This window comes from Herpailurus yagouaroundi, unplaced genomic scaffold, assembly GCF_014898765.1.
Source record: "Herpailurus yagouaroundi ecotype Mexico unplaced genomic scaffold, PumYag 180, whole genome shotgun sequence".
In the NCBI taxonomy this organism is placed as follows: Eukaryota; Metazoa; Chordata; class Mammalia; order Carnivora; family Felidae; genus Herpailurus; species Herpailurus yagouaroundi.
Window position 1 is genome coordinate 21,576,401 of NW_024412411.1, and position 16,110 is coordinate 21,592,510.

The window sequence follows — 16,110 nt, forward strand, 5'->3', positions numbered from 1 at the left end:
TAACCTAGAACAACCAATAAAAAAAGCTATACAAGAAGATACAGTCAAAAACACTTTGATAAATCAAAATAGAATTCCTTAGAAATATTCAAGTAGCCCAGAGGAAGGCAAGAAAAAGTAAACAGAAAAATTAAAAACAGAGAACAAAATTAAAAATAAAATATTTGACTTAGGCCCTGACACATCAATAACCACATTAAATATAAATGCTCTAAATGCACCAATTAAAAAACAGGAAATGGCAGAGTAGATTAAAAGCATGACCCAACTATATGCTGTTTATAAGAAACGCATTTCAAATAAATGACATAGGCAGGTTGAAAGTAAAAGGACAGAAAAGATATATCATACAAACATTGGTGAAAAGAAAGCAGGAGTGGCTATATCAGTCTCACATAATATAGACCTCAGAGCAAAGCAAATTACCAGAAAAGAGGAGGACATTATATAATTCTAAAAGGTCAATCTACCAAGAAGAGAAAGCGATCCTAAATGTGTGTGTACCAAACCACAGAACTGCAGAATACATAAAAGCAAAAACTGACAGAACAAAAGTTGAAATAAACAAATCCACAATTATAGTTGGAAAATTCAATTGATTGAACTACTAGGCAGAAAATCAACAGGAATACAGAAAAAAAATCAATAATATCACCAATCAGCAAAATTTAGTTAACACATGTAGATTTCTCCACACAGCACCAGTGGAATACACATTCTTTTAAACTGCCCTCAGAACACATGCCAAGGTATATACCACACTGTGAGTCATCAAATAAACTTCAACATATTTAAAAGAAACAAAATAATAGACAGTAAATTCTACCACCACAATGGAACCAAACTAGATGTTAATAACAGAAAGAAAGTAGAAAATCAAAAATAGGAAAAGAAAGAACTAAAAATCAATAACAGGAAAATCTCCAAACAGTCGAAAACTAAACAACATTCTAAATAATCAGTGGGTCAAAGGGGAAGTCTCCAGGGAAATTTAAAAATATACTGAACTGAGTAGAAACAAAGTGTAACATAAAATTTGTGGGAAACAGCTAAAGCAATGACAAGAGGGAATAGTATAGACTAAATGAACACATTAAAAAAGAGAAAAAAAGTCTCAAATCAGTCATCTAAGCTCCTCTCTCGAGCGTCTAGAACAAAAAGAACAAAATAAACACAAAATAGGCAGAAGGAAGTAAAAATGTAACAGCATAAATCAATAAAATTGGAAGCAGAATAAACAATAATCAGTGAAACAAAGAGCTGATTCTTTTTTTAAAAAATCAATAAAATTCACAAATCTCTAGCAAGGCTGACAAAGGGAAAAAAAAGTAAGAAGACACAAATTACCAATATCAGGAATGAAACAGGGGATATTACTGCAGACTCTGCAGAAATCAAAAGGATAATAAGGGAATGCTATGAACAACACTGTTATAAATGCTATGAACACAAATACTTATTTTACAATGTAGTTGAAATGGACCAAGTCCTTGAAAAACATAAATTACCACAACCCACCCACTATCAAATTAATCACTTGAGTAATTCTATAACTACTGAGGAAACTGAACTCATAATTTTAAAACTATCAAAAAAGAAATCACCAGGCCCACATGTTTTCACTAGAAAACTCTAATAAAAGTTTGATTAAGAAGTAACACAAATTCTACACAATCTTTACCAGAAAATAGAAGACTTCCCAATTTTTTCATAGGTTAATGTTACCATGATCCCAAAAACTTGACAAAGACCAAAAACAATGCAGACGAATATCTCTCATGAATATGGATGTAAAAATCCTTAACAAAGTATTAGCAAAGAAAATTCAGTAATATATAAGAGGAATTATACACCATGATTAAGTGAGATTTATTCAGGGATTCGAGGCTGTTTCAATATTCGAAAACAAATCAATGTAATCTACCTAAAGACAGATGAAGACTAAAAGAAGAAAAATCACATGTTCATATCAATTAATGAAGAAAAATTTGAGAAAATTAAACACCCTGCCATGATTAAAAACCTCTCAGAAGGAAACATCCTCAACTTGATAAAGAACACTTACCAAAAAACCTATGGATATTTTACTTGAAGGTGAAAATGCTTTCTTTCTCCCTAACATTAGAACCACAGGAAGTGGGGCGCCTGGGTGGCTCAGTCGGTTAAGCGGCCGACTTTGGCTCAGGTCATGATCTCGCGGTCCGTGAGTTTGAGCCCCGCGTCGGGCTCTGTGCTGACAGCTCAGAGCCTGGAGCCTGTTTCAGATTCTGTGTCTCCCTCTCTCTCTGACCTTCGCCCGTTCATGCTCTGTCTCTCTCTGTCTCAAAAATAAATAAACGTTTAAAAAAAAAGAACCACGGGAAGTATGTCCATTCTCACCAATTTACAAATACAGTGCTCTAAGTTCTAGCCAGTGTGATAAGTGAAGGAAAAGAAAAAAAAAAAAAAGAAAGGAACCCAGATCAGAAACGAAAAATAAAAGTTTCCCTATTTGCAGATGACATGACTGTCTAGTAGAAAGTCCCAAGAAATCTACAAAAGAAGTCGTATGATAAGAGGTGAGGTCAGTAAGCTTGCAGGAGACAATATAAACATCCAGAAATCAATTGTATTTCTATATACCAGCAGTGAACACATGGACACTGAAGTTAAAATATAATACCATTCACAATCATTCTAATTAATGAAATAAGTAGGTGTAAATCTAGCAAAACTCATGCGGGACTTGTATGTTGGAACACTGAGAAAAAAAATGAAAAAAAGACTTAAATAAATGAGTTATAATGATGGATCGGAAGACTCATAGGAAGGATCTCAGTTTTCCCAAAATCAATACGCAGGTTTAACCTAATTCCTTTTTTTTTTTTTTTTTAGTTTATTTGTTTATTTTGAGAGACAGAGTGAGAGAGAGCTGGGGAGAGGAGTAGAGAGAAAGAGGGAGAGAGAGAATCCCACACAGCCTCCATGTTCAGCACAGAGCTCGACACAGGGCTCAATCCCATGAACTGTGAGATCATGACCCTGAAGCCAAAATCAAGAGGCAGATATTTAACTGACTGAACCGCCCAGGCACCCCTAACCCAGTCTCTATAAAAATTTCAGCAAGATTTTTTTGGTAGACATAGACAGGATTATTCTAAAATTTATATGGAAAGGCAAAGGAACTAGAATAACTAAAGTAATTTTGAAAAAGAATAAAGAAGATTCGGTCTACCCAATCTGAAGACTTAATGTATAGGGAAAGCAAGCAAGACATGAGATAGGTAAGTCTCATAATTTGTACAAAAATTAACTTTTTTGTAGTAATTAGAAAATTATAAAATTATACAAAAATAGATGACGGACTTGAATGTAAATCTATAAAATTTTTAGGACAAAAACATAGTTTCTACACTATGGGAGCTACCGAGTTGTTACACATGAAGGAAAAGCACAGTCCATAAGAGGAAAAATTGATAAATTGGAAGTCATCAAAATTAAAAACATTTGCTCTGTTAAGGCTCTGTTAAGAGAATGAAAAAAAAAAAAGCTACTGGGAGAAAACATTTGCAAACCACATATCTAAAAAGGAACCAGATGGGGCTCCTGGGTGGCACAGTCGGTTAAGCGTCCGACTTCAGCCAGGTCACGATCTCGGGGTCCATGAGTTCGAGCCCCGCGTCGGGCTCTGGGCTGATGGCTCGGAGCCTGGAACCTGTTTCCGATTCTGTGTCTCCCTCTCTCTCTGCCCCTCCCCCGTTCATGCTCTGTCTCTCTCTGTCCCAAAAATAAATAAACGTTGAAAAATAAATAAATAAAAATAAAAAATAAAAAGGACCCAGCATCTAGAATGTCTGAAAGTTTCTCCAAACTCACCAGCAAAAAACAATCCAATTAGATTATGGGTAAAAGACAGACATGAAGACACCTTTCATCGAAGGGAATACACAGATTGCAAAAAAAAAAAAGCACATAAAACGATGTTCAACATTATTGGCCATTAAGGGAATTCAGATTAAAACCACAATACGATATCACTACACCTCTATCAGAATAGCTAAAAGTTAAAAACTAGCGACGTGAAACGCTGGCAAGAACACAGAGAAGTCGGATCGCACTGCTGGTGGGAATGTAAAGTGGTATTGCTACTTTGGAAAACAGTTTGGCAGCTACCATACGATGTAGCAATTGCACTCCTTGGCATTGATCCCAGAGAAGTGACGACTTCTGTTCACACACACACAAACCTCTCCGTGACTGTTCGTAGCAGCTTTATTCATAATAGCCCCAAACTGGAAACAACACAGATGTCCTTCCGCCGGTGAATGATTAAAAAAAAAAAAAAAATAGGTACAAAACAAAGGTCAGTGAGAGAAATGACCACAGAAGAAGGATCAGAGAGATGCGGCGATGCTGGCTGGGAAGGCGGAACAGGGGACCACAAGCCGAGGAACGCAGGCAGCTTCTGGAAGCTGGAAAAGATTTTCAAAGCAAAAATAGAGTTGGAATCTTGGCAGAACTGGACGAAGAGAAAAGAAAATGACTAATGCAGGGCCCATCTTCAGCAAATCATCCCAGAGCTGGCGTCACACCCCCGAGACCGGCTCTTCATAAGGACTTCCGGGACAGTGCTGAGCCGGGCACACTGGCGCCCAACTAAAGGCAGCATGCACACGCACCTTTGTCTGGATACCTCATAACTCAAGACACCGTTGGGGAGTCTTAGTCTTCCCGTTTTACCTCCCCTTGACCCAGAATGGAGAACATATTTTCCTGAAAGTGACTGTAATATCAAATGCCAAAGCTTCTGTCACTCAGTGCTGTACCAACTGTGACTTTCAGAATTTTGGTGAGCTTCCTTGAAAGAATGGTCCGTTGCAAGTGAAAGCCAACCAGGAGGAGAACCAGGATGATGAGAGCTTTGGGAATTGTGTTATCTGAGGAACCAAGGATGCTGCCCGGGACTGTCACTTTTGGGTCACGCAGTTTGATTTTTAACTCTAAATGAGACTCCGCATTGGATGGTCACATCAGCTCACTCCCAAGCCCCCAGCTAGTTGGACTGAGTGTATCATGTTCCACAGTGGACTTTCAAGAACCATTTACAGTACTCAACTTGAAAACAAATGAGGGTGCTTTTTCAAAATGTGAACTAATAAGCTTAAAAAAGTTACACTCACATTTGCTGTTTATAGAATTGGTATCAGTGTAGCTTTTGAGTGTATACCCAACATGTCATCCTGAAATATTCTCTAACTCATAACTAGTTCTATTCTCAATTTTAAAAGAAAATCCAAGATAAGACTAAGTTGTTAGCCAGTCTTCAACATCTACAAACCTGGGCCACTATGAATAATGTGAGTAAATGCTATTAAAAACAGCTCTAAGAAGGGGCACCTGGGTGGCTCAGTTGGCTAAGCGTCCGACTTTGGCTCAGGTCATGATCTCACAGTTCGTGGGTTCGAGCCCCTTGTCGGGCTGTGTGCTGACAGCTCAGAACCTGGACCCTGCTTTGGATTCTGTGTCTCCCTCTCGCTCTGCTCCTCCCCTACTCACACTCTGTCTGTCTGTCTCTCTCAAAAATAAATAAATGTTAAAAAAATTTTTTTTAAAAACAGCCCTAAGAAAATAGTGGTATATCCAAGCCACGGAATAGCACTCAGCAATAAAAAAAAAACCAACTGATGCATAAAAAACCCTAGAGGCCTCTCGAGAATTATGCAGTGAAAAAAAAGTCAATCCAAAATGGTTGTATTTTGTTAGACAGCAAAACATTCTTGAAATGAGAAAATGATAGAAGTGGAGACCAGATCGGTGGCTGCCCTGGGACAAGGAGGAAGCATGGGTAAAAGGGAAGTGGGTGTGGCTATAAAAGAACGTGAGCATCCTCATGATGATCTGTATCTTCACTGCGCCAATGTCAATATCCTGGTGTACTAAGATATTGCACTACAGTAATATTGGGGCAACGCTAAAGTGTACATAAAGAACTCTCTGTACTATTTCTCACAACTGCATTTGAATCTACAATTATAATAGAAAGTTTAATTTAAAAAAAAAAAGTAGCTATTCTTAGCTCTCCATCTGTTCAAAAACAGATGGCAGGCTGGATTTGACCCACAGGCTGTAGTAGTTTATGGAGTTGAATGCAAACATCAGGAAATGCTATATGTTCATTTAATGGTGTTTTACATGCTAAAATGTATCGCTCCAAGGACAATCAGAGGTCTTAAAATGCATTTTCAAGCATCAGTTCTTATAACTACTGTAGTGGTTTTCTAGAGGGACGTGTCTGTTCCCAGTCCTAATGTGAAAGGGTTACAAGCAGTGAGTCCATGGCCTCCTCTGGATGTGGAATCTTCAAAAGCCTCTGTTCTTGTTTTCATATCAGCATCACGAGCTCCTCATCTCCTTATACACTGCTCCGATTTCCCCACATCCTGGTTTTCACTATATCACGGGAGCTCGGTTTAACTTTCTCGGTATTTCCATTTACAATCACAGTCTGGTCTGCTGTGCAACCCACAGAAAAATTTTAAACCATATTTAAAATACCCATATTCACATTCATATTAGGAAATCTACTTTGATCCAATGCAAATGTCATTATTTGATCATTCGGTATGATTTGTTTCCCTTGCATTGCTTTTTAACTGTTTCTTTGTTTGGCCTGTTATAATAAAATATATGTATGGTGATCCTTAGCTGTCTGACTTTAAGGGTGGGGCACTAAGAAGCTCTGAGGCTTGGTGGAGTTTACTAATCCCAGACTTTGCAGAGCCTAATCCAAACAGATCATTTCTTTGGGTAGTCTACACTGTTAGGGCCCAGGTATTTTTTCCTGGGCCTAATAGATTACCTGGAGGACATGCTTTACCTTTCTGCCTGAAGGTTAATAATCCTCCTTGCTGCATTCTGCAGTTGTGGAAAAAAGGCTGGGATCTCAGCATTTGACATGTATCTCACTTAAGCCCCATATTTGTAGCACAAGACCTTCAGCTATACCTGGTGCGTGCAGCCAAGACATCATGTGTTTTGCCTTCTAAGAATCACCTGCCTTCCACCAGGGCTGGGGAAGGAATCTGGGGTCCTAATGAGTTTAGACTCACTTTCAACCAGTGTCCTTTCTAGCTCCACTTTCACAATTACTTCCAGAAGAACCTAGTTACATCAATTCCTGAGCTTTTCGGGGACCTGCAGTGCAAGCTGGGTTGATTCTTAGGTTTTCCCACTGCTAGTTATAATTCAGCCTTCTCAGTTCTGCTAAGCCAGTTACACGTGTCCATTTGCTCTCCATCTTCCCAGATGTTGCTGCTCTTAGCTCACTTTCTGTTCATCCTGGGAATTCTGTTTTCCTTTACCATTTTACCATCAGGAGGGAGCAGGTGCTCAGCTCACCATCATCAACCAGAGGTCTTTATTCCAATAATCATAGTCTGAGCCAATGCATCAGGGACTTGTGTGGCAGTAAGGGGGGTTAGCATGACATCTGGGCCTGTCATCATTCTAAGACAGTCAAGAGCTGGGATGTGGGCATATGCCCCAACCCGTGGTTACTTCGTGTACATGGGCTCCAAGTATCATGCTGGATATAGCTGAGATGAGTGCTTCCCATTAGAGCAGGTGGTTAGACTAGAAGGCAAGGGGTCAAATCTCAAGCCTAACTTGAAAGAGTAAGATATCCTTATTTCTACATGGAATATGCTTCAAAATCCTTTTTCTCCTGCTTTTTGTTTTGTTTTATTAATACCCACACTTGGGGCCCATCTTCTCCAGTTGCAGGCTCTCCTAATCTTAGGTACTTAGTCAGAATCTATGAGGGTGCTGCAGGAAGAGATAGGAGATTGAACCAGTAACCTCTGCAGAACTTTCTAGAAATATGCACGTTTTGAACTTGGTGAAAATGTGCTCTCTGAGTTCCATGTAGCAAACATACATGTCAGCGGTAAGCTAGAGGTCAGCCTAAGGAGGCACTCCCTTGGGAGAGAGCTGCAGAGTCGGACAAAACAGCCAAGCAGAGTCCTGGGGGCTGTTCAGCAGTGAGTGGCTCAACCTCTATTGTGGGCCTATAGGATGACATACCTCCTGCCTCGGGCCATGGCACCCACTGAAAGTTAGGATACCACATAACACAAGTAGTTCACTTCCTCAAGGTCATAGCTCACCTTGGATGTTTGCATGAGGGGATTAAGAACTGAGAACTATTTGTGTTATCTATTGCACTTGACATTTTGTAGTGCTGACACATTATCGAGGCATATATTTGTTTTTTTTTAATATATGAAATTTATTGTCACATTGGTTTCCATACAACACCCAGTGCTCATCCCAAAAGATCGAGGAATGTATTTGTATATAAAGCAAGGATTTAGAGCATGTTTTAGGTTTTGCCAATTTGACAGGCAAGATGGTATCCTATTGTTAAATAGAAATACCTTTGTTTTTAAAGTTGTGCTTTTTTTTTGCCCCCATGGGCCTGCTGGCAATTTGTATTTTTCTTTTTTTAATTTTTTAAAAATTTTTATTTATTTTTGAGAGAGAGACAAAGCACAAACAGGGGAGGGGCAGAGAGAAAGGGAGACACAGAATCCAAAGCAGACTCCAGGTTCTGAGCTGTCGTCAGCACAGAGCCCAACGCGGGGTCGAACCCACAAACCATGAGATCATGACCCAAGCTGAAGTCAGACACTCAACCAACTGAGCCACCCAGTCACCCCCAATTTGTATTTTTCTTTTGTGAACTATGTCTTCTTTCACTTACTTAATGTTTATTGGTTGGGGCACCTGGGTGGCTCAGTCAGTTAAGCATCCGAATTCGGCTCAGGTCATGATCTCGCAGTTTGTGAGTCCGAGCCCCACATCGGGCTCTGTGCTGACATCTCAGAGCCTGGAGCCTATTTTGGATTCTGTGTCTCCCTCTCTCTTCTCCTTCCCCGCTTGCTCTCCGTTTCCTTCTCTCTCAAAAACAAATAAACATTAAAAAAAATAGCATTTGCCATCTATGAGTCAGATCTATTTCATTATGTTTGGGTCTTCTAAACCCTTATCTTTTATTCACTTGCCCTGTCATGGGCTAAAAATGGTGGACGAAGTCTCCATTTACTAATATGTTTCTGTCTATTACTCTTTGCAGTTCCTGTCATTCCTGTAAGAAAAACTTGATCATTTTAACTGGTGCAGCCACTGTGGAAGACAGTATGGAGCTTTCTCAAAAAGTTAAAAACAGAGCTACCCTACAACCCAGCAATTGCACTACTAGGTATTTACCCAAAGGACACAAAAATACTGATTCGAAGAGACACATGCACCCCAATGGTTATAGCAGCATTATCAACAACAGTCACAATATGGAAAAAGCTCAAATATCTGTCACCTGATGAATGAATAAAGAAGATGTGGTTTACACACACACACACCCACACACTCAGCCATCAAGAGAATGAAATCTTGCCATTCGCAGTGATGTGGATGGAGCTAGAGAGTATTATACTAAGCAAAGTAAGTAAGAGAAAGACAAATACCATATGGTTTCACTCATATGTGGGATTTAAGAAATAAACAGATGAACATAGGGGGGAAAAAGAGAAGCAAATGAGGAAACAGACTCTTAAGTATAGAGAACAAACTGAGGGTTGCTGGAGGGGAGGTGGGAAGGGAGTGGGTTAAATGGGTGATGACTATTAAGGAGGGCACTTGTGATGAGCACTGGGTGTTGTATGTAAGTGATGAATCACTGAATTCTACACCTGAAGCCAAAAATACACTATGTTAACTGGAATTTAAATAAAAGCTTGGAGGAAAAAAAAATAGTAATTGAGTACATACATACATACAATCATAGCGGAGGAAAGAGAGAAGCAAACCAAGAAACAGACTCTTCACTATAGAGAACAAACTCACAGTTACCAGAGAGGAAGGGGTGATGGGTGAAATAAATGATGGTTATTAAGGGGGGCAGTTGTGATGAGCACCGGGTATTGTATATAAGTGTTGAATCACTAAATTGTACGCCTGAAACTACTATTACACTATACGTTAACTGGAACCAAAATAAAAACTTAAATATATATATTTAAAATTGTTTATAAAAAGAAAACCTTGATCATTTTGTACATATGCATAATTTTTAGATCTCCATCATGAAGTATATACTCATTCATCCTTTATCTCTTTTGTGCTTTTTGCTCCCATTCAGTTTTAAGTGAGGTTGTGAACATCACTTCCTTCTGGTTTCCCCAACAATTTCATGTTCTTACGTTTACAGATACAAATATTTCATAATGTGAATTCTCCTCCCAGCACTCTGTTAGCCTTTCTGTATGTATCGTGATCTATTTTTTTTGCCCATCCTTTTACTTTGAATGGTTTTGAATCACTTTAAGATGCATCCTTTTTATATGATGTATACTTGGGTCTTCTTTGATAATCCCATTTGAGACATTTAAAAAATAATAAGTACATCCAGGCCACTTACGTTTACAGAGAAGACAGCTTTTTGGTTTTGTTTCTGTCATTGTATTTTACACTTTTTATTTCCATCAATGCTTTAAGATAATTTCCAACATATGGCTTACTTCCTTTGCTCATGTATATGTTTGGATCATTTTATTTTTTTATTTATTTTTGAGAGAGAGAGGCAGAGTGTGAGTGGGGGGCAGAGAGAGAGGGACACACAGAATTCAAAGCAGGTTCCAGGCTCCGAGCTGTCAGCACAGACCATGACGTGGGCTCCACCTCACGAGCCATGACATCATGACCTAAGCCGAAGTGGGACACTTGGAGCCACCCAGGTGCCTCTTGGATCATTTTAAAGGTTTTTATTTTGTCTTACCTTTAAATGGTTACCTTCTCGGTAAAACCTTGGTTTGCGAGCATCATTCGTTCCGGAAACATGCTTGTAATCCAACACTCATATATCAAAGCGAATCTCAAGAACCACTGGCTCAGTTGTGATCATATGACATTCAGCGTCAGGCACTACTTGTATCGCAAGACATCGCTCCTTGATCAAGTGAAATTTAAGAAACGTTCTCTCCTCTTGCAGAACACTCACAGAACAGGCAGAACAGGTCACTCACAATCCAAGGTTTTACTGTATTTATTGATCTCCTTTGAGCTTCTAATGACACAGTATACAAACTACTACGAAATAATAATATGCTTTAACCCCCCCTTCCACTAAATTAGCTGATATGATTTCTACTTATTTTTTCAGCCCTCACCCTTATAAAATGTATTATAAACCTCAAATACTTTTTACTCCTAATAATGAGAGTAAGAAATCAGAATCCCATGCCACTTCTCACCTTCTCCTCCAACCTCCAAGTTCTGTTACAGCATTTCTGTGACCGTAACTTGCACACGTGACCCTGTCTTTGTCTTAGGGCAAATTCTTCTGTGGTAGTTTCTCCATTTATCTCGATTGCTTGCACTTTATCCTCTTGTGGCTTCTTTACAAAATGCTGATGATATATTCCTTCATTTCTCCATGTTTATGTGTATTACGTTCATACGGAAGTGGTAGTTTGATTGATACTTTCTCTTACTAGAATGGACACGTCAAGAATAGATACCTGTTTTGTTCATTGGTGTATTTCAAAGCCCAGATAAATATTCGTTAAATGGAGATAGAAAGGAAAACCACAAAATAGGTCTTGGGTAGGGCTTCTTCCTCCTGAGAATTTTGTCAGCATCAATCTTCGAGTGCTAAATGCTAAAGATGAGGAGTTTGAGGCTGGTTTCTGCCTCTGCTACAATTTATTTTTAGTTCTCAGCAATCTGACCTTGAGGTGCCTACGTGTGGTGTGTGTGTCTGTGTGACTGTGTGTGTGTGAGTGTGTGTGTGTGTGTTTATCTTTCTTGGAGTTATTGAACGTCTTGAACCTGTGGCTTTAAATTTTTCATCAAATTTGAAAATTTTTAAGCCAATTTTTATTAATGTTCCATGCGTGCTCTTAAAAAATATTCATGCTCTGTTGAGTGAAAAGGTCATTATTTATCTACTAGATCAAGGTGATTGATTTTATCATTCAAACCTTCTGTATCTTTGCTCTTTTCAGCTAATTTATCCACTTCTGAAAGGTAGATCTCAAAACCTCCAACTAACACTGGTGATCTAATTTCTAGTGTGTCCAGTCACTTGCTTTATATATTTTGAAGCTATATTGTTAGCAACATACATATCCATGATCATATCATTTGTTATTATCTTACTAGTAAACGTCATCCTTTGCCCTTGAAGCCATGTTCATCTTATCATTGTTTTGCTAATGTTAAAATTGCTGCCATGGCCAGTCTGGGAGGACTATGTGAGGCAGGGAACCTCAAGGTTTCTGGAGAATCTGGGAGGACGAATAGATGGGTGGCCCTTCAACTGAGCCAGTAACGCAGTTAGCGGTAAAGGTAGTTCAAGGTGGAAGGACTTGCAAAAAGGAGTCCACAAGGGGCCTTATGCATTTATTCTAGTCCAAATGAGTTAGGTCTTGTAAGTTAGGCCTAATCCCAAAAGGCTTAATACGCTTTCTGAAAGAACCGAGGCAGTCAACGTGTGGGCAGCTGTGCTTTGTTCCAGTTGGAAAAGGAATAGTCACAGGGTGGAGAAAAGTTTCCTTCCTACCTAGGAGAGCTCAGAGAGAGACAGCCATATAACAATGGGGAAAGGGAGAGACCCTTACCCATGGCATTACTGAGCATCCCAATGCTCGCTCCGGTCTACTTTCCTTAAGTTATTACTCAACAGCTTAAAGGATTAAACCCTTTTTAAAAAAGACAGGCTCCGGGGCACCTGGGTGCCTCAGTCGGTTAAGTGTCTGACTTCAACTCAGGTCATGATCTCGCGGTCCATGAGTTTGAGCCCCGTGTTGGGCTCTGTGCTGACAGCTCAAAGCCTGGAGCCTGTTTCAGATTCTGTGTCTCCTTCTATCTCTGACCCTCCCCCATTCATGTTCTGTCTCTCTCTGTCTCAAAAATAAATAAACATAAATTAAATAAATAAATAAATAAATAAATAAATAAATAAATAAAAAGACGGCTCCTTTCCACAGAACTGGCAGGCAGGGAGAAAATACAGATGACCCAACAGAAATACTCTGAAGTCAGAGACATTTTCCTTGCAGAGTAATTAGAAAATACACAGCACAGACGACAGACTGGCTAGTGAACTGTACAAAGCCCCATTAGAAAAATGAGGCCTGATGGAGAGGGTGAAGCAAAACCTACGTGCATAGGTGCTCTTCCTTGATCTGCGAAGCCTGGGGGAAAGCGGCACCGGGACCCGAAGGGAGTGCAAGCCCTCACCCAATCCTAGCATAGATATCCTGCCTGGCTGGGTCAAGAGGAAACTACTCATAGACTTCCTTGATCTGAAGGTTCTATACCTCATTTCTAATGCTGAAGCAAGTCTGTGGCAAATAGTGTAGAGAACACAGAATTAGAGATGGCGCCTGGGGAAAAAATTGCATTCAAAGTAAGGCAGTCATCTTCAAGCAGACAGACCATTTGGGACATTTTCAGTACAGAGCTGTAAAGGAATACACACACACACACACACACACACACACACACACACAAATATATACAGACACACACACACACACACACACACACACACACGATGGCAGACTTCCAAAAAGAAAGCTAAGAGCCACAGTTTCAAGAGATTTCCTTCTTTTTCTCCCTCTAACAGGTAAATAATGATGTGAGACCCTTTGGGGGAAAGGGAAGGACAATCATCCCTTCAATCTTCCTGACCACCCTGAGGCAGGTGCTCCCATCTCCAATTTACAGATGAGTCCAACTGCACAGCTCCTTCCTGTGTCCTCATGAAGGATGCAATGGGGGAAAGATGGGCACGGGCTGCTCTGTTCTGAACTGACAAGGCAAAGAATTAAAGCTGGTAGCTTCAGAACCGGCGGAAACACAAATGCATCTTGGGATCATGGTTTTTTAAAACACATCAAGTGGCACCTTTTAAAGCAATGACAATGGCTTCTATTTCTGTTTCTAACCCGATTCCTCTTTTGGAATTTGCTCTTCAAGAAACATGAGGCTGGGTAATGAGGACTCTGAAAGCCCAGAGCCCAGATCCTGTTGCAGAACCCCAGCATGACTTCCTGTGAAACTCCTAATAAATCATTCAGTTTTGCCTTGAAGCCACTGAATAACTTTGAATAATGTGAAAGCTGGTGCTTCAAATCGTTACCAGGACACCCACACGGGAGTCCTATTTACCCAGGGAACTGTTAAATTCCACCTGTGGTAAATTGGCATCTCCTCCCTGCCATGAGGTGGTTCACTTCAAAGTTGGTTACGTTTTAAAAGTCTTGCTTTCACCAAGCCTGTCTGGTAATTGCCTTCTCTTGAAAATCCAGATCCAATCCACCGGGCCTCCTGGCAGACGACAAAGAGGAAAACAGTGAGTGACCGTAAGAGCCAGAGCACCTAAAGGATCTGTTACACAGTGTATGGTATGGGGTCGGCCGGGCAAGTAAAGCCGTGGGAGGCAGGCCTTGATGTGTGCTCTGTGCGGCTTGACGAGGAGGAAGGGAATGGCCACTTATCGAGCATCTACACCGCACTAGGCGTGGTGTCGTGCCCTTTTCCTATTTATCTTCCCAGCATCCTCTACATAGTAAAATGAACCTTACTTGGTGGATGTGGGACCTGACTGAGGTCATGTGGCCAGAAAGTGGCTGGGTTATAACTCCCCAGAATTCCTGCTTCTCTCACACCATACCCAAAATGTCCTAAGCAAGATTGCCAAAATGTTTCAATGAGGAACCCATGGAACAGATATGCCTCCTTGACTGCTACGGGGTTGAGGTTCCTCTCAGGGAGCAACAGATGAGATACTGATCGGGGTGTCAGATACCCGGTGGACAAAGCTGAACTCACAGCCTGTGTGTCTAAAGATGGCGTCTAAAGCTGTTCATGTCTACTGTTACCAGTAAGGGCTGTTCACACATCTGTGGGTAGGAAAGGTTTCCCTAGACTGGGAGAGTGGACAGAAGGACATTAGTATTTATTAAGAGGTAATAGATCTTAATGATGAAGAGCATGGGTGTTAGGGCCTGTCTGGGCCTTGATCTCATGTGCCGTCTTGCTGCAAAACAACCCAACATGTGTGTGCACGTGAGGGTGCCTGGGTGTGGGGGCAGCAGAGACAGACGAGCAGGAGTGGCCACGTGCTGGCTTTGCTGAAACTCATCAATGACAACATGAGACGTATCATATTATTCTATGTCTGTAGAGGTTTGAAATTTCCCACAATGAAAGCATAAAAATAAACCTGAGCTCCTTCACCGCTCACCTGTTGTAAGACACTGACAAGTCTCTTGGCCTGCCTCAGTTTACTCCTGTCAAATTAAGTACTATTAGTACCTACCTCATAGGACTGTATGAAAAATGAATGAGTTAATCCATGGAAAATGTGGAGTAACCAAAACGTCCCGGGTATCAGACATGGTTTTACAAATTTACTATGTCAACTGATTCCTCCCATCAATCCTATGAAGCAAGAGAACTTCCATTTTCACATGAGGAAGGGGACTCAGGGGTCCTGGCAACAAAACCTGCATAAAAACCCAGGTTTGCTCCATAAGCCTGGTTTGTATTAGATGACCCCCTTCCCTAGAAGCGACTCGACCAGTGATTTACAGACAGGGACACTGAGGCTCAGTGAGTTTCCACTGTTCTTGGCATAGGCTGGGGGCAAGATACAGACCAGGCACTCTGTGGCGTGCAGCCCGGGCTCTTTCTGGTAGACTGGACAGGCTGTCCCTGAGGCAGCCTCGACACCCACTCTTGGGGCAGGAGGGTGAAGAGCTCTGCATTTCAGTGGCCCTGTGGCCACCGAGAAGAACAGAGATGTCTCCTCCTCGCTGTGCCCCTGCGTGAGCAGGTCCTTGAGTCAGCGGCCTTCAGTCTTTCCCAGACCACAAGCACTGAGGCTTATAAAAGAGAACCAGACAAGGGAGAGAAAAATAGAAACCTATGAAAAACTTTATGTTAGCAGCCTCTGCATTTGATAAATATTTTAGTAAATCTCTTTCCAGGGCGACGGGCACTTGAGCGTGCCTAAGGCCGCACGGCGTCTCCCTCTGAGACCAGCTCTCACAGAGTGGCCCACAAAGC

The 16,110-nt window shown here is 40.8% G+C and overlaps 1 pseudogene; it reads left to right on the forward strand.

Annotated features, from left to right (window-relative positions):
• Positions 1–4,442: 4,442 nt before the first annotated feature.
• LOC121039529 (SOSS complex subunit C-like) lies at positions 4,443–5,452 on the forward strand (annotated as a pseudogene).
• The last annotated feature ends 10,658 nt before the right edge of the window (positions 5,453–16,110 follow it).